Source organism: Triturus cristatus, chromosome 6, assembly GCF_964204655.1.
Source record: "Triturus cristatus chromosome 6, aTriCri1.1, whole genome shotgun sequence".
NCBI lineage: Eukaryota > Metazoa > Chordata > Amphibia > Caudata > Salamandridae > Triturus > Triturus cristatus.
In genome coordinates this window covers 93,237,689-93,251,547 of record NC_140589.1, presented here as the reverse complement: position 1 = coordinate 93,251,547, position 13,859 = coordinate 93,237,689, and the positions used below count along the sequence as shown (strand labels likewise).

General features: G+C 51.5%; 1 protein-coding gene across 3 annotated transcripts in view; it reads left to right on the top strand.

The window, feature by feature from the left end:
- The first annotated feature begins 1,247 nt into the window (after positions 1-1,247).
- Positions 1,248-13,859, top strand: part of LOC146813813 (beta-1,3-galactosyltransferase 2-like) — a 139,882-nt gene continuing 127,270 nt past the window's right edge. The window contains exon 1 of one of the 3 annotated variants that reach the window (XM_085610270.1): positions 1,248-1,332. The gene's annotated coding sequence lies outside the window, so the exon portion shown is untranslated. The remainder of the gene's footprint in view (positions 1,333-13,859) is intronic. The other 2 variants (XM_085610268.1, XR_014962903.1) reach the window with 2 other exon arrangements.

The following is a 13,859-nucleotide window of genomic DNA, read 5'->3' as shown; positions in this document are numbered from 1 at the left end:
GAATCACCCCTCAGTGGCCACAAGCCAATGGAGAAGTAGAACGGCTCATGTGTACCATCAATAAAACACTGCGCATCGCAGTGTCCGAACAACTAGACCCGAGCGAGAGATGCAGCGATTCCGGGGCAAATGTCGCAGCACCCCCCACTGCTCAACCCGCCAAGCACCGTGGGCCCTGATGTTCAACGGAGCTCGGAGAGACGGGCTACCAGTCGCTCCAGGCTGGACGGCCCCGCCCTACAGCTTTAACGTATTTACCTATTCTTGCCAATTCGAGGGAAATCTAATACATTTTGTAGGGTTCATGTGGAATGAGGAAACTGTCCGAAAGTGCACCGAGATGCAGTCAATACACAACGGTTTCTAGCAGCACCAGATGAATAGTCAACAGATGCGGTGTGTGTAAAGAGAGTGGAGAGAGACAAGACACAAACGTACAGTACTCTCACCATTTAGTAGACACCCCGTTAATTTGTGCTGGTGGAGGCACAGGTACTCATTTTTGTAGACGACGCTTATCTTCATCTTCAAACATGTACACAGATAAAGGTACATAAGTGCTTTAAATGGGCCGGTACTGCCCGGTACGGAGTACCAGCACTTTTCGATTTTGAGAGGGGAGTACCGGCACTTCTCAAGAGAAATGGTATACTTTTGATTGGAGAGTACCAGCACTTCTCAGAAACAAGCAGGTACTCTGTTACAGAGTACCTGCACTTCTATTTTTCCATTTCAGGTACTGCGTACAGAGAAACACACAAAAGCGAAGCAGAAAGAGAAAGACGGGAAAAAACCTTGCCAAAAAAGTAAAGCAGCCAGGGACCTGTACGAGTGAGATAAAGGGGCACGGAGTGCCTGATAGTGAGTTAACGAGGGAGGAGGTTCAACGCTACCCAGCCTTGGTACGTGAGCGCCGCCATTCAAGAGCGCTTAAACAGAACGTTGAGCAGCGCTACACTGACGTCATAGGTCGACACTGGTTGCGACCGTTGCCACTTTATTTGCGACCCCTGGCTTCCCTCGCTGTTTTCAGAACGCAGTTACATTTTTAGGCCCCTATCTTAAGTCCACACATTCTGTAAAGGTTACGCATTAGTAATGGAAATACCAACTGCCCGTCTCCACACTTCCTTTGGTGCACACAGTCAGGGCGTGACAGAAGGGTCTCCTGCGCATGCGCGTGCCTGGGCGCGGCAGGTGTGACCACGTTGGGGCATCTTCAGCTCGCGCGCTGTAGTGAGCTCGGAGTCGGAGCGCGCTGAGCCCAGTGCGACTGACTGGCGAGCTTGCTGCAGGTTCCGTGAGACAGTGAGCGCAGCCCCTGCACAGCAGGTGAGTCCGGGGTCCATCTTATCTCGGCTGTGGGGCTCTTGTGAAAGGTAGCCTGAGGCAGGGCGGTGTTTGTGCAACTGATGTTGCCGTTTTTAGGGGCACGAGAGGGAGCGTAAAACGAAACCTAATACAGAGTTATTTCTGTTTACTGGAGTCGGGAACAAGGACCTGGGAGGCGCTCGGTGATGCCAGATGTAACAAGCATTTGCAATGCAAATTGGTCTCGTATTTGCTTGCGTTAGAACTATTGGTGTAAAAGATAATGTCTTTTACTCATGTGTTGACTGTATGTATGTGGTGTGTATTGGAATTATGTGGGTTGGACGGAATTGTTAGTTGTGGAATAGTGTAGCGTGGAGTGGATTTGTGTAGTAGAATTATGTGGCATGGTGTGCAGTGGAAATATGTGGATAGTAATTATGTTTTATTGAGTGTACTGGGAACCAAAATTGGCCCTGGCAAAGTGCTCGGCAGGCCCCCCCGGGGAGTTGGGGTTGCCGCCGAGCTCTTTGCCAGGGCTGGTTTTCGGCCGATTTTGTTACAGGGCCGATTTTGCAGCTGCTGCAAAAACGGCCCTGTAACAAAAACGGCCCCCAGGGGCCCAAAACCGGCCCCCACCCCTGCGGCCCAGCGGGGGATGGCCCACCGGGGGATTGCCCTGTGCCCGCTACTGCCAGCCGGGCCCTGTGTACTGGAATTATGTTGAGTGGGGTTGTGATATGGCATGTAATTATCTGGAATGGTATCTTGTTGTAGAATCGTGTTTAATTATGTGGTGCGCTGTTGAATTTTGTCGCAAGACGTGGAATTTTGTGGTATGGATTGGATGTATGTGGTGTGTTGTGTATGTGTGTTGTTGAGTTAAATCATGTGGTTTGGTGTTGAATTATGTTGTGTCGAATGGAAATGTGTGGAGTTGAATTGTGTGGCGTGGAACTGTGTGGATAGCTTTGCCTTTTTGGTGATGAAAAAAACAAATAGGTAGGAGCTAAGCTCCAGATCTGTGTCTTTGGATTATAAAAAAAAAACCAAGCATTTGCAATGCAATAGGTCTAGCATTTGCGAGAGTTAGAGCTTTTGGCGTTGTAAATGGTAATGTGTTGTAACTAGTGCCTTTCCCCTTGCCTGTACCTCTCCTCTCAGTTCGTTCCTTCCCTCTTTCCTCTCCTGCTCCCCCCTCCTCCCAGTAGTACATTCCATTCTAGTAGAGCATTGGTGTGAAGCTCACCTTAGAATGTTGGTGACTTCACTTGTCGGTTGGTGCGTGAGGACTGAATAAACGTCCTTCTTCTCTTCAATCTGTGTGGAGGCGTTTTCTTAACATTTGGCAACGAGGTTGAGATCCGAACCCACGCGTGCAAAGCACAATGGATCAGCAAAAATTCCTGATTTTATAATTGAAAATGAAGATGTTAATGAAGATGCGCAGGGGGGTGTACAGCATGATGTGTATCAAAACATGCGGAACCAGTGACAAATACACTAGGGACCACTATGCGTTGGGGTCCCCCTGTGATTAGCATGACCTCCTCTGTAAGCCCCTAGTATATAATAGGGATAATAGGGCAGGGGATTAAAAATACCTCTTAAAACGCGCCACAGGGCGTGTTTGCACACGCCACCTCAGGCCCCGTCCCCTCCCTTCCCCACTGTGTAAACACGCCCTGTGGCCGTTTTAAGTTGGGAGATTAAGTCCCCTTGAATCCTGAGGGTCCCTAGGGGCAAAATAGCCCACTAGGTACGTCCAGTAAGCGCCATTGCAGAGAGGTGTAAAAAGGGGCACGGCCTGCACTACCTCTCTGCAACGCAGAGCAGTGGCGCCTACTGGAAGCACCTGGTGGGCTAGTTGGCTCCCAGGGTCCAGCAGGATTGAAAGGGAATTATTTCCCCAACTTAAAACGCGCCACAGGGCGTATTTGCACACGTCACCTTAGGCCCCGTCCCCTCCCTTCACCACTGTGTAAACGTGCCCTTTGGCCGTTCTAAATTGAGAGATTAAGTCCCCTTGAATCCTAAGGGCCCCTAGGGTCAGACTAGCCCACTAGGTACCTCCAGTAAGCGCCACAGAGCTGCGTTGCATAGAGGTGTAAAAAGGGGCGTGGCCTCAGAACACCTGTCTGCAACGCAGCTCCCTGGCGCATACTGGAGATACCTGTTGGGCTAGTTGGTCCTCAGGGACCCTCAGTATTGAAGGGGAATTAATTCCCCAACTTACAACTGGCCAGGGGGCGCGTTTGCAGAGTGCTGCAAGGAGGGGTGTGGCCTCCGGTGCGATGCCGGTCTTTTATTTATTTTATTTTTTTAAGAAGGAGGGCTGTGTGCCCCCCCCCCTTCTTTTTCTAATTTATTGGCCCTGGGGACCCCATCCCCCAGGGCCTGCACCCTAATTTTTTTTGTTGAAAAAAATTAATTTGGCCCTCCCAAGGCCTTAATCGGCCCCGGGGACCCCGACCCCCGGGTCATGGCCTTTTAAAAAAAAAATTCTTCAGGAGGGGGGCTGCGTTGCCCCCCTCCTCAGGCCACTTATGGCCCCGGGGACCACATCCCACGGGGCCAGCGTTTGTTTTTTATTATTTAAAAAAAATATATATTTAATGAAACACCTAGGACATGCTGGACAAACCGTATGTACCTATCACCATGACGATTTGCATGATATTCATTAAAAGGCGACTATGCATACAATGAATCCACGTGGAATGTATTTACACCGCTAGTGAAGCTCTCATGTGTCTGACGCCCTACCGTGCCTAATCCCGGCGCCCCCGCCGGTGGGTACTCTCCAAGTAGACACCCTTGTTGTTTATTTATACAAACATGGGTAGCTATTGACGGGCACATTTAACCCCTTCGCTGCTAGGCCTTTCCCCCCCCCCCTGTGCTAAGCCTTTTTTGGGCTATTTGGGGTAGTGCGCGCTTAGGCCCCTGTAACTTTTTGACCACATAAGGTATCCACACCAAATTTGCGTCCTTTTCTTCCAACATCATGGGGATTCTAAAGGTACCCAGGGTTTGTGGATTCCCCTGGAAGGGTCCCAGAAATTAGCCAAAATGCAGCAAAAATTTGATTTTTTTTGTGAAAAATGGGATAAACGGGCTGCAAATGAAAGCGTCTGGGTTTTTCTCTGCAAATGGTATCAAAAAAGGGTTTGTGGGGCTGAAATCACCATTTCTTCAGCTTTTAGGGAATGACAGAATTTTGTCAGAAAACCAACATTTTTTACACAGTTTTGGCATTTTTCTGGGACATACCCTATTTTTGCTATTTTTTGTGCTTTCAACCTCCTTCCAGTTAATGGTAGAAATGGGTACAAAAGCAATAATGCATCCTGGAAAGCTATACACTTTTGAAAAGTAGACAAAATTCTGAATTCAGCAAGGGGTCATTTGTGTAGATCCATCAAGGTTTCTTTATAGAAACTACCAGTTAAATATAGGAAAAATTAAAAATTAGTTGAAAAAAGTAGCCTTTTGTGTCAACGTTTTCACCTGTAACTTCTTCTAATTATGACTTCTCTTTGAAAGCAATGTACCGTTACATCCGCTGGACCTTCCTGGTTGTGGGGATATATAGGACTTGTAGGTTCACCAAGAGCCCAACGAACCCAGAATAAAAAACTGAGCAGCATTTTGCAATGGTTTTTTATTATGTTCCGGGTATATAGCAATTATTGTGGGAAAATGTATACATGGAAAAATCGGTATGAAAGACACCTATGTATTTCTGAAATGGGAACAAATTACAGAGTTTAGAAACAGTGCATATTTGCACATTTTCGAAATTGGGAATACTCATACTAGCATGAGAATTATTGGTCATTTTTCAAAATGACTTTGTTTTTTACACAATGTCTTTCATTTGGAAGGGAGAAATGCATCAAAAATCAATAGGTAATAACAGTTGCTTTACAAATCTGAACTACCCTAGGTCTCTCAATAAAAATGGTACCTCAATTGTGTGGGTAGGCATAGTGCCCACGACAGGAAGTGGCTCAAAACCTAACGTGAACACACCACATTTTCACAATGAAAATGTACACATTTTTTGCGAAGAGTCTAGCTGTAGTTTTTGAACCCTAGCTCTGCCGGCACCTAGGGAAACCTAGCAAACCTATACATTTTTGAAAACTAGACACCCAGGGGAATCCAGGATGGGGTGACTTGACTGCCTCCCACCATGATCTGTTACCCAGAATCCCTTGCAAACCTAAACATTTGACAAAAAAAACAAATTTTCCCCACATTTCTGTGGTGGAAAGTTCTGGAATCTGCGTGGATCCATAAATTTCCACCCACCCTGTGTTCCCCAAAGTCTTACGAGAAAAATGGTACCTCACTTGTGCAGGTTGGCCTACTGCCCGCGACAGGAAATTGCACAAAATGCAATGTGGTCACACCTCAATTTCGCAGTGAAAAATGACCCTTTTTTGGCAAAGTGCCTAGCTGTAGTTTTTGAACCCTAGCTCTGCCGGCACCTTGTGAAACCTAGCAAACCTATATATTTTTGAAAACTAGACACCCAGGGGAATCCAGGATGTGGTGACTTGAGTGCCTCCCACCAGGGTCTGTTACCTAGAATCCCTTGCAAACGTAAACAATTGACAAAAAAAACACATTTTCCCCACATTTCTGTGATGGAAAGTGCTGGAATCTGCGTGGATCCACAAATTTCCACCCACCCCGCGTTCCCCAAAGTCCTATGAGAAAAATGGTACCTCACTTGTGCGGGTCGGCCTAGTGCCCGCGACAGGAAACGGCGCAAAACGCAACGTGGTCACACCTCAATTTTGCAGTGAAAAATGACCCTTTTTTGACAAAGTGCCTAGCTGTAGTTTTGAACCCTAGCTCTGCCGGCACCTAGGGAAACCTAGCAAACCTATATATTTTTGAAAACTAGACACCCAGGGGAATCCAGGATAGGGTGACTTGAGTGACTCCCACCAGGGTCTGTTACCCAGAATCCCCTGCAAACATAAAAAATTGACAAAAAAACCACATTTTCCCCACATTTCTGTGATGGAAAGTTCTGGAATCTGCGTGGATCCACACATTTCCACCCACCCCGCGTTCCCCAAAGTCCTACGAGAAAAATGGTACCTCACTTGTGCGGGCCTCCCACACAAGTAAAGCACCATTTGTACCGGCAGACCTGGGGGAACGCTGGGTGGTGGAAAATTTGTGTGAGCCCGGTGATGCCACAACTTTCCCACACAAAAATGTGTGAAAAAAGTGATTTTTTTCAGCTAAAATTGAGGTTTGCAGGGGATTCTGGGTAAGGAAACGTTGGGGGATCCACGCAAGCCATACCTCCCTGGAAGCCGCCGGGTGTCTAGTATTCAGAAATGTATGGGTTTGGTAGGTTTCCCTAGATGGTCGCCGAGCACCGGGCCAAAAACCCAAGTGACCCCCCTTGCAAAACCAGGTGGTTTTGCGATAGGCCATTTTGATGTCACCTCACTACGTTTTGGGCCCTTGCCTGTCGCGGTTACTAGGGCCTCCCACACGAGTGAGGCACCATTTTTATCAGGAGACCTGGGGGAACGCTGGGTGGTGGGAAATCTGTGTGAGCCAGGTGATGCCACAACTTTCCCACACAAAAATGTGTGAAAAGAGTGATTTTTTCAGCTAAAATTGAGGTTTGCAGGGGATTCTGTGTAAGGAAACGTTGGGGGATCCATGCAAGCCATACCTCCCTGGAAGTCCCCGGGTGTCTAGTTTTCAGAAATGTGTGGGTTTGGTAGGTTTCCCTAGATGGCCGCCGAGCACAGACCAAAAACCCAGGTGACCCCCCCTTGCAAAACCAGGTGGTTTTTAGAGAGGCAATTTTGATGCCGCCTCACTACGTTTTGGGCCCTTGCCTGTCGTTGGTACTTGGGCCTCCCATACAAGTGAGGCACCATTTTTACCGCTAGACCTAGGGGAACACTGGGTGGTGGGAAATTTGTGTGAGCTCATTGATGCCACAACGTTCCCACACAAAAATATGTGAAAAAGGTGTTTTTTTCAGCAAAAATGGAGGTTTGCAGGGGATTCTGGGTATGGAAACGTTGGGGGATCCACGCAAGCCATACCTCCCTGGAAGCCCCCGGGTGTCTAGTTTTCAGAAATGTGTGGGTTTGGTAGGTTTTCCTATGTGCCGGCTGCGCTAGGGCCCAAAATCCACAGGTAGGCATATTGCTAAAAACAACTGTGTGCCTAGTTGGGTTTCTGCCACCCGGGGGGGCATCGGGGGGGAGGGGGTTGCCCCGATATGCCCCCAAGGGGGGCAGAAACACTGTGGCTATTTTTTGTGGGGTGGGGGCATTGGTATGCCCATTCTGGGCAGCCCCCACCCCCACACATAAAAAAGCCAGCGTAATCGTTGGCGTCTAGTGGGCTTTTTGCCCCCCAAGGGGGGCAGATTGAGGGCTACTGCCCCTATCTGCCCCCCCAGGGGGGCAGAATGTCCACTAGATGCCAGGGATTTTTTTGGGCAAATTTTAATTAGGGTGGGGGCTGTTCAAAACGGGCATGCCAATGCCCCCACCCTAATTAAAATTTGCCTAAAGAAATCCCTGGTGTCTAGTGGCCTTTTTGCCCCCCGGAGGGGCAGATTGGGGACTACTGCCCCATCTGTCCCCCGGGGGGGCAGGAAGGCTGTAATTTTTTCGGGGTGGGGGCATGGGCATGCCCGTCTTGGGCAACCCCCACCCTAATTCAAATTTCCCCCAAAACACTCCCTGGCGTCTAGTGGGCTTTTTGCCACCCCAGTGGGGCAGATTGGGGGCTAATGCCCCCATCTGCCCCCCAGGGGAGGCAGAAAGTCCACTAGGCGGCAGAGAGTTTTTTGGGTAAATTTTAATTAGGGTGGGGGTTGCCCAAAACGGGCATGCCAATGCCCCCACCCTAATTAAAATTTGCCCCGAAAAATTCCTGGCATCTAGTGGGCTTTTTGCCCCCAGGGGGGGCAGATTGGGAGCTACTGCCCCATCTGTCCCCACTGTTATGTTATGTTATGTTATGTTATTTATTTTTTTGTATAGCGCAACGGTTACTCAAAAAGAGAATCCCGGCGCTTTAGGTAAGGTGAACAGGTTACAAAATAACACAACACAGAGAAAACAGTTCAAAAGTCCACAAAAGAACCGGGGCTACAAGCAAACCTATTGAGAGAACAGCCAGGTTTTGAGGCCTTTCCTAAAATCAAAAAGAGTAGTCGCCCCCCGCAAAGGGAGCGGTAAGGAATTCCACATCTGTGGGGCCAGCAGACTGAAGGAGCGGCCCCCGAGGCGAGCCCTCTTCACACGTGGAACAGCCGCAAGAAGTAAAGATTCCGACCTCAACGCGCGAGTGGGATGGTAAAAAGTGAGTCTCTTTTGAAGATGTTTAGCTCCCACCGCATGGAGAGCTTTATAGGCCAAGGTCAGAGCCTTAAAAGCAATCCGTTTGCGGATGGGTAGCCAGTGTAGCGTCACCAACAACCCAGAGGCGCTGAAGCGTCTACTTAGGCCAAAGACGGCCCTGGCCGCCGCGTTCTGTGCCACTTGAAGCCTCTGCAGCAAATACTCTGGCAGGCCCAGGTACAGGCTGTTGGCATAATCCAACCTGGAGCCTATCAGGGCCTGCACCGTCAACCTCCTGTGCTCCTCGGACAAGAGAGGCAGAAACTTCCGCAACATTTTTAGCAGGCCGAAACAGGTGCCGGTTACCCCCAGAATCTGGGCTTTCATCGTCAGCCCCTTGTCCATCTTAACCCCCAGGTTTTTAGCCATGGGAGAAGAGCCGGACGGAGGGAACATGTCGATGGGCCACCAGGCCTGCCAGCAGGGCTCCGAATCGCACCCGAAGAAGAGTACCTCCGATTTATCGGAATTGCACTTGAGGCTGTGCAGTTGGAACCATGCGAACACAGCCCCAAGGCAATTCTGGATACTCTCCCCGTCAAAGTCAGCACCCCTCTCACATGAGCCACTGGGGCAGGAAGGCTGTATTTTTTGCAGGGAGGGGGTGGGGGCGTGAGCATGTCCGTTTTAGGCAACCCCCACCCTAATTCAAATTTGCCCCAAAATAATCCCTGGCGTCTAGTGGGCTTGTTGCCCCCCTGGCAGGGCAGATTGGTGGCTGAGGCCCCCATCTGCCCCCCAGGGGAGGCAGAAAGTCCACTAGACGCCAGTGAGTTTTTGGGGCAAATTTTAATTAGGTTGGGGGCTGCCCAAAACGGGCATGCCAATGCCCCCACCCTAATTAAAATTTGCCAAAAAATCTGCCCGCAGGGGAGCAGATTGGGGGTTACTGCCTCATCTGCCCCCCAGGGGGTAGGAAGGCTGTTATTTTTGCGGAGGAGGGGGTGGGGGCATGGGCATGTCCGCTTTGGGAGCCCCCACCATAATTCAAATTTCCCCCCCAAAAAAACCCTGGCATCTAGTGGGCTGTTTGTTCCCCCCCCCCCCGGCAGGGCAGATTGGCGGCTAATGGCCCCATCTGCCCCCCAGGGGGGCAGAAAGTCAACTAGACGCCAGGGAGTTTTGTGGACAAATTTTAATTAGGGTGGGGGCTGCCCAAAACCGGCATGCCAATGCTTCCATCCTAATTAAAATATGCCCAAAAAATCCCTTGCGGCTAGTGGGCTTTTTGCTCCTCCGAGGAGGGCAGATTGGGGGCTACTGCCCCATCTGCCCTCCAAGGGGCGCAGGAAGGCTGTTATTTTTGCAGGTGGGGGCATGGGCATGCCGGTTTTGGGAGCCCCGACCCTAATTCAAATATGCCCCCAAAAAATCCCTGGTGTCTTGTGGGCTTTTTGCCCCCCCCGGCGGGGCAGATTGGGGGCTAATGCCCCCATCTGCCCGCCAGGGGGGGCAGAAAGTCCACAAGACGCCAGGGAGTTTTAATTAGGGTGGGAGCTGCCCAAAACGGGCAGGCCAATGCCCCCACCCTAATTAAAATTTGCCTAAAAATCCCTGGTGTCTACTGGGCTTTTTGCCCCCCAGGGGAGGGCAGATTTGGGGCTAATGCCCCCATCTGCCCCCCAGGGGGGGCAGAAAGGCTGTCATTTTTGCGGAGGGTAGGTGGGGGCATGGGCATGCCCATATTGGGCAGCCCCCACCACAAATTACAAGAAAAAATAAATCCCTGGCGTATAGTGGGCTTTCTGCCCCCTGGGGGGGCAGATTAGGGGCTACTGAACTGCCCCCCAGGGGGGCAGAAAGGCTGTACATTATGCGGGGTGGGGGCATGGACATGCCCTTCATGGGCAGCCCCCACCCTAATAAATTATGTGTGCCAAGTAAATATCCCTGGCGTCTAGTGGGCTTTTTGCCCCCCCCGGGGGGCAGATTGGGGGCTTCTGCCCCCCAGGGGGGGGGAAAAAAGACTAAATGACACTCCAAATATTTCGGGGGAGCAAATGCCCTTGCCTAAGGGGCCGCTCCCCCCTCCCTGGTGTCTAGTGGGTGGATCCCTGCTTGGGGATCGCCCTCCTGGGGCGATCCCCAAGCAGGGATCCACTGAGGAGGGATACCTTTGGAAAGGGGAGAGTCTCCCCTTTCCAATGATACCTCTCCCGTCTTCCTATGTGCCCGGGGGGCTGAGATAGCCCCCTGAGCACATACAAAGTGAAACTGAAATGAGCCTAAAGAACAAGTTACTTACCTTCGGTAACGATGTATCTGTAAGAAACATTAGTTAGTTAGATTCCTCACCTTAGAATATCCCCAGGCGTCAGACTGGATCCGGAAGATTTTTCGTCAGCAATACCCCTTGCGCGTCGCTAGGCGTCGTCTGCGGCTCCGCGTCCGTCGTCGGCGTCGTGCGCCGGAATGACGTCGTCGGAGTACTTAGACGCCGCCCTCGCGCGCTGACGTCAGTTCTTGTACATAGCCTTCCGCGCCAGGAACGCAGAGCCATGCAAAGACCGACACTGGTGCCAAAAATAAAATCTAGGGGCCTGAAAAGGATAACCTTAACCCTAGATGTCAGTTCGCAGAACGGGGAGGATGGGTGGGTCGGTGAGGAATCTAACTAACTAATGTTTCTTACAGATACATCGTTACCGAAGGTAAGTAACTTGTTCATCTGAAAGAAACACGTTAGTTAGATTCCTCACCTTAGAATAGATACCCAAGCAATACCATCCCCGGTGGTGGGTCTGCGAACCAAGATCACACCAGAAAGTCCTGGAGGACAGAACGGCCAAAGAAGCCATCCCTCCGGACTTGGCTGTCAAGGCAATAATGCCTGGCAAACGTGTGTAACGAAGCCCACGTCGCCGCCTGACAGATGTCCTGCAAAGGGACTCCCCGTCCCAAAGCAGTAGTAGCCGCTGTGGCCCAAGTAGAATGGGCGCGCAGCCCAACAGGAGGGTCCTTTTTTGCCAAAGAATAGCAAATTTTGATACACAAAACGACCCACGAGAGATGGTCCGTTTGTGCACAGCTTTCCCCTTCTTAGCGCCCACGTACCCAACAAAAAGCTGGTCGTCCACCCGGAACTGTTTTGTGCGGTCCAGATAAAAGGAGAGCGCACGTTTTGGGTCCAGACGGTGGAGCCTCTCTTCCTCTTTGGAAGGATGCGGAGGCGGAAAGAAGGTGGGCAAGGTGACAGACTGCCCAAGATGAAATGGAGTCACCACTTTCGGAAGAAAGGAAGGACGAGGCCGAAGGACAACCTTGTCCGGATGAACAGAGAGAAAAGGAGGCTTTGAAGATAAAGCCTGGAGCTCACTCACCCATCTAGCCGAGGTGATGGCTACCAGAAAAGCAGTCTTAAGAGTCAGAAGACGAAGAGGACAATTGTGAAGAGGCTCGAAGGGAGCGCACATCAGGAATGTCAAGACCAGATTCAAGTCCCACTGAGGCATTACAAAAGGGACAGGAGGGAACGTGTGAGTAATACCTTTTAGAAAGCGTGTAACCACAGGGATCTTGAAAAGAGAAGGCTGATCCGGAAGCCGCAAGAAGGCGGAGATGGCAGCAAGATAACCTTTCAGGGTGCCCAGGGCAGAGCCCTGCCGGGCCAAAGAAAGAAGAAAGAGGAGAACCTCAGAAAGAGGGGCGGAAAGGGGATCCACAGCCTTTGCTGTGCACCATGCCACAAATTTGTTCCACCGGCAGGCGTATACCGTCTTTGTGGAGGGACGCCTGGCTGCCAGAATGATATCACAGACTTCAGGAGGCAAGTCAAATGGCATCAACTGCCGCCGCTCAATCTCCACGCATGGAGGTGGAGGCTGGACAGGTTCGGGTGGAGGACCGTCCCCTGCTGCTGCGACAGAAGATCCTTCCGAAGGGGCAGACGTATCGGGGGATCGGTCAACATACTGAGTAGCTCGGGATACCAGTATCTTCGTGCCCAATCCGGAGCCACCAAGATGACTTGGGCCCGGTCGTGCCTGATCTTCTTCAGCACTCTGGGCAGAAGTGGTATAGGCGGAAAGGCGTACAACAGACCGCAACTCCACTCGTGACGAAAAGCGTCGCCGAGCGAGTGCCGCCTTGGAAATTCCAACGCGCAGAACTGCTGACATTGCGCGTTCTCTTCGGTGGCGAATAGATCTAACCAAGGCTCTCCCCACTGCTGAAAGAGACCTTGCGCCACTTCGGAGTTCAGACGCCATTCGTGATCCATCATGCACCGGCGGCTGAGTTCGTCCGCTCTGGCGTTCAGAGAGCCCGCCAGATGTTGAACCACTAGGGTGACGCCCTGGTGTTCCAGCCACGTCCAGAGGCGCAGAGCCTCCTGACAAAGGGTCCACGACACCACCCCGCCCTGTTTGTTGCAATACCACATGGCGGTGGTGTTGTCCGTGAACACCTGCACGACACTGCCCCTGACAGAGGGAAGGAAGGCTTTCAGTGCAAGTCGGATCGCTCTCAACTCCAACAGGTTGATGTGGAGACGAGACTCCGCCGGAGACCAGAGGCCTCTGATCTCCGCCTCTCCCATATGGCCACCCCAGCCCAGGAGGGACGCATCCGTCACTACGACATGCTCCGGTTGGGGAAGGGAGAGGCTCCTGCCCATGACCCAATCGCAGTCCGTGAGCCACCACTGCAACTGTTGTGCAGTGCCCTCCGAGATCAAGACATGGTCGGACAGGTTGCCGTGATGCTGGGCCCACTGAAACTTCAGGTCCCACTGCAGAGCCCGCATGCGCCGCCTGGCGTGATGCACTAGTAGGATGCAGGAGGCCATCAGCCCCAGAAGCCGCAACACTAGCCTGACCGAAACCCAGGATAGAGGCCGAAAGATGGGAATCAGGGCCTGTATATCCCGGACCCGCTGTTCCGGTGGATAGACCCGGAACTGCGCCGAATCGAGAACCGCTCCGATGAAGAGGAGCTTCTGAGAGAGACTCAGGTGTGACTTCGGCACGTTGATGGAAAATCCCAGCAAATGCAGGAGATCCGCCGTAGTCTGGAGGTGGGAGACGACTGCCTGGGGCGAGCCCGCCTTCAACAACCAGTCGTCGAGATAGGGGAAGACTGGAACCCCTGATCTGCGCAGATGAGCTGCGACCACCGCCATCACTTTCGTGAACACCCGAGGGGCAG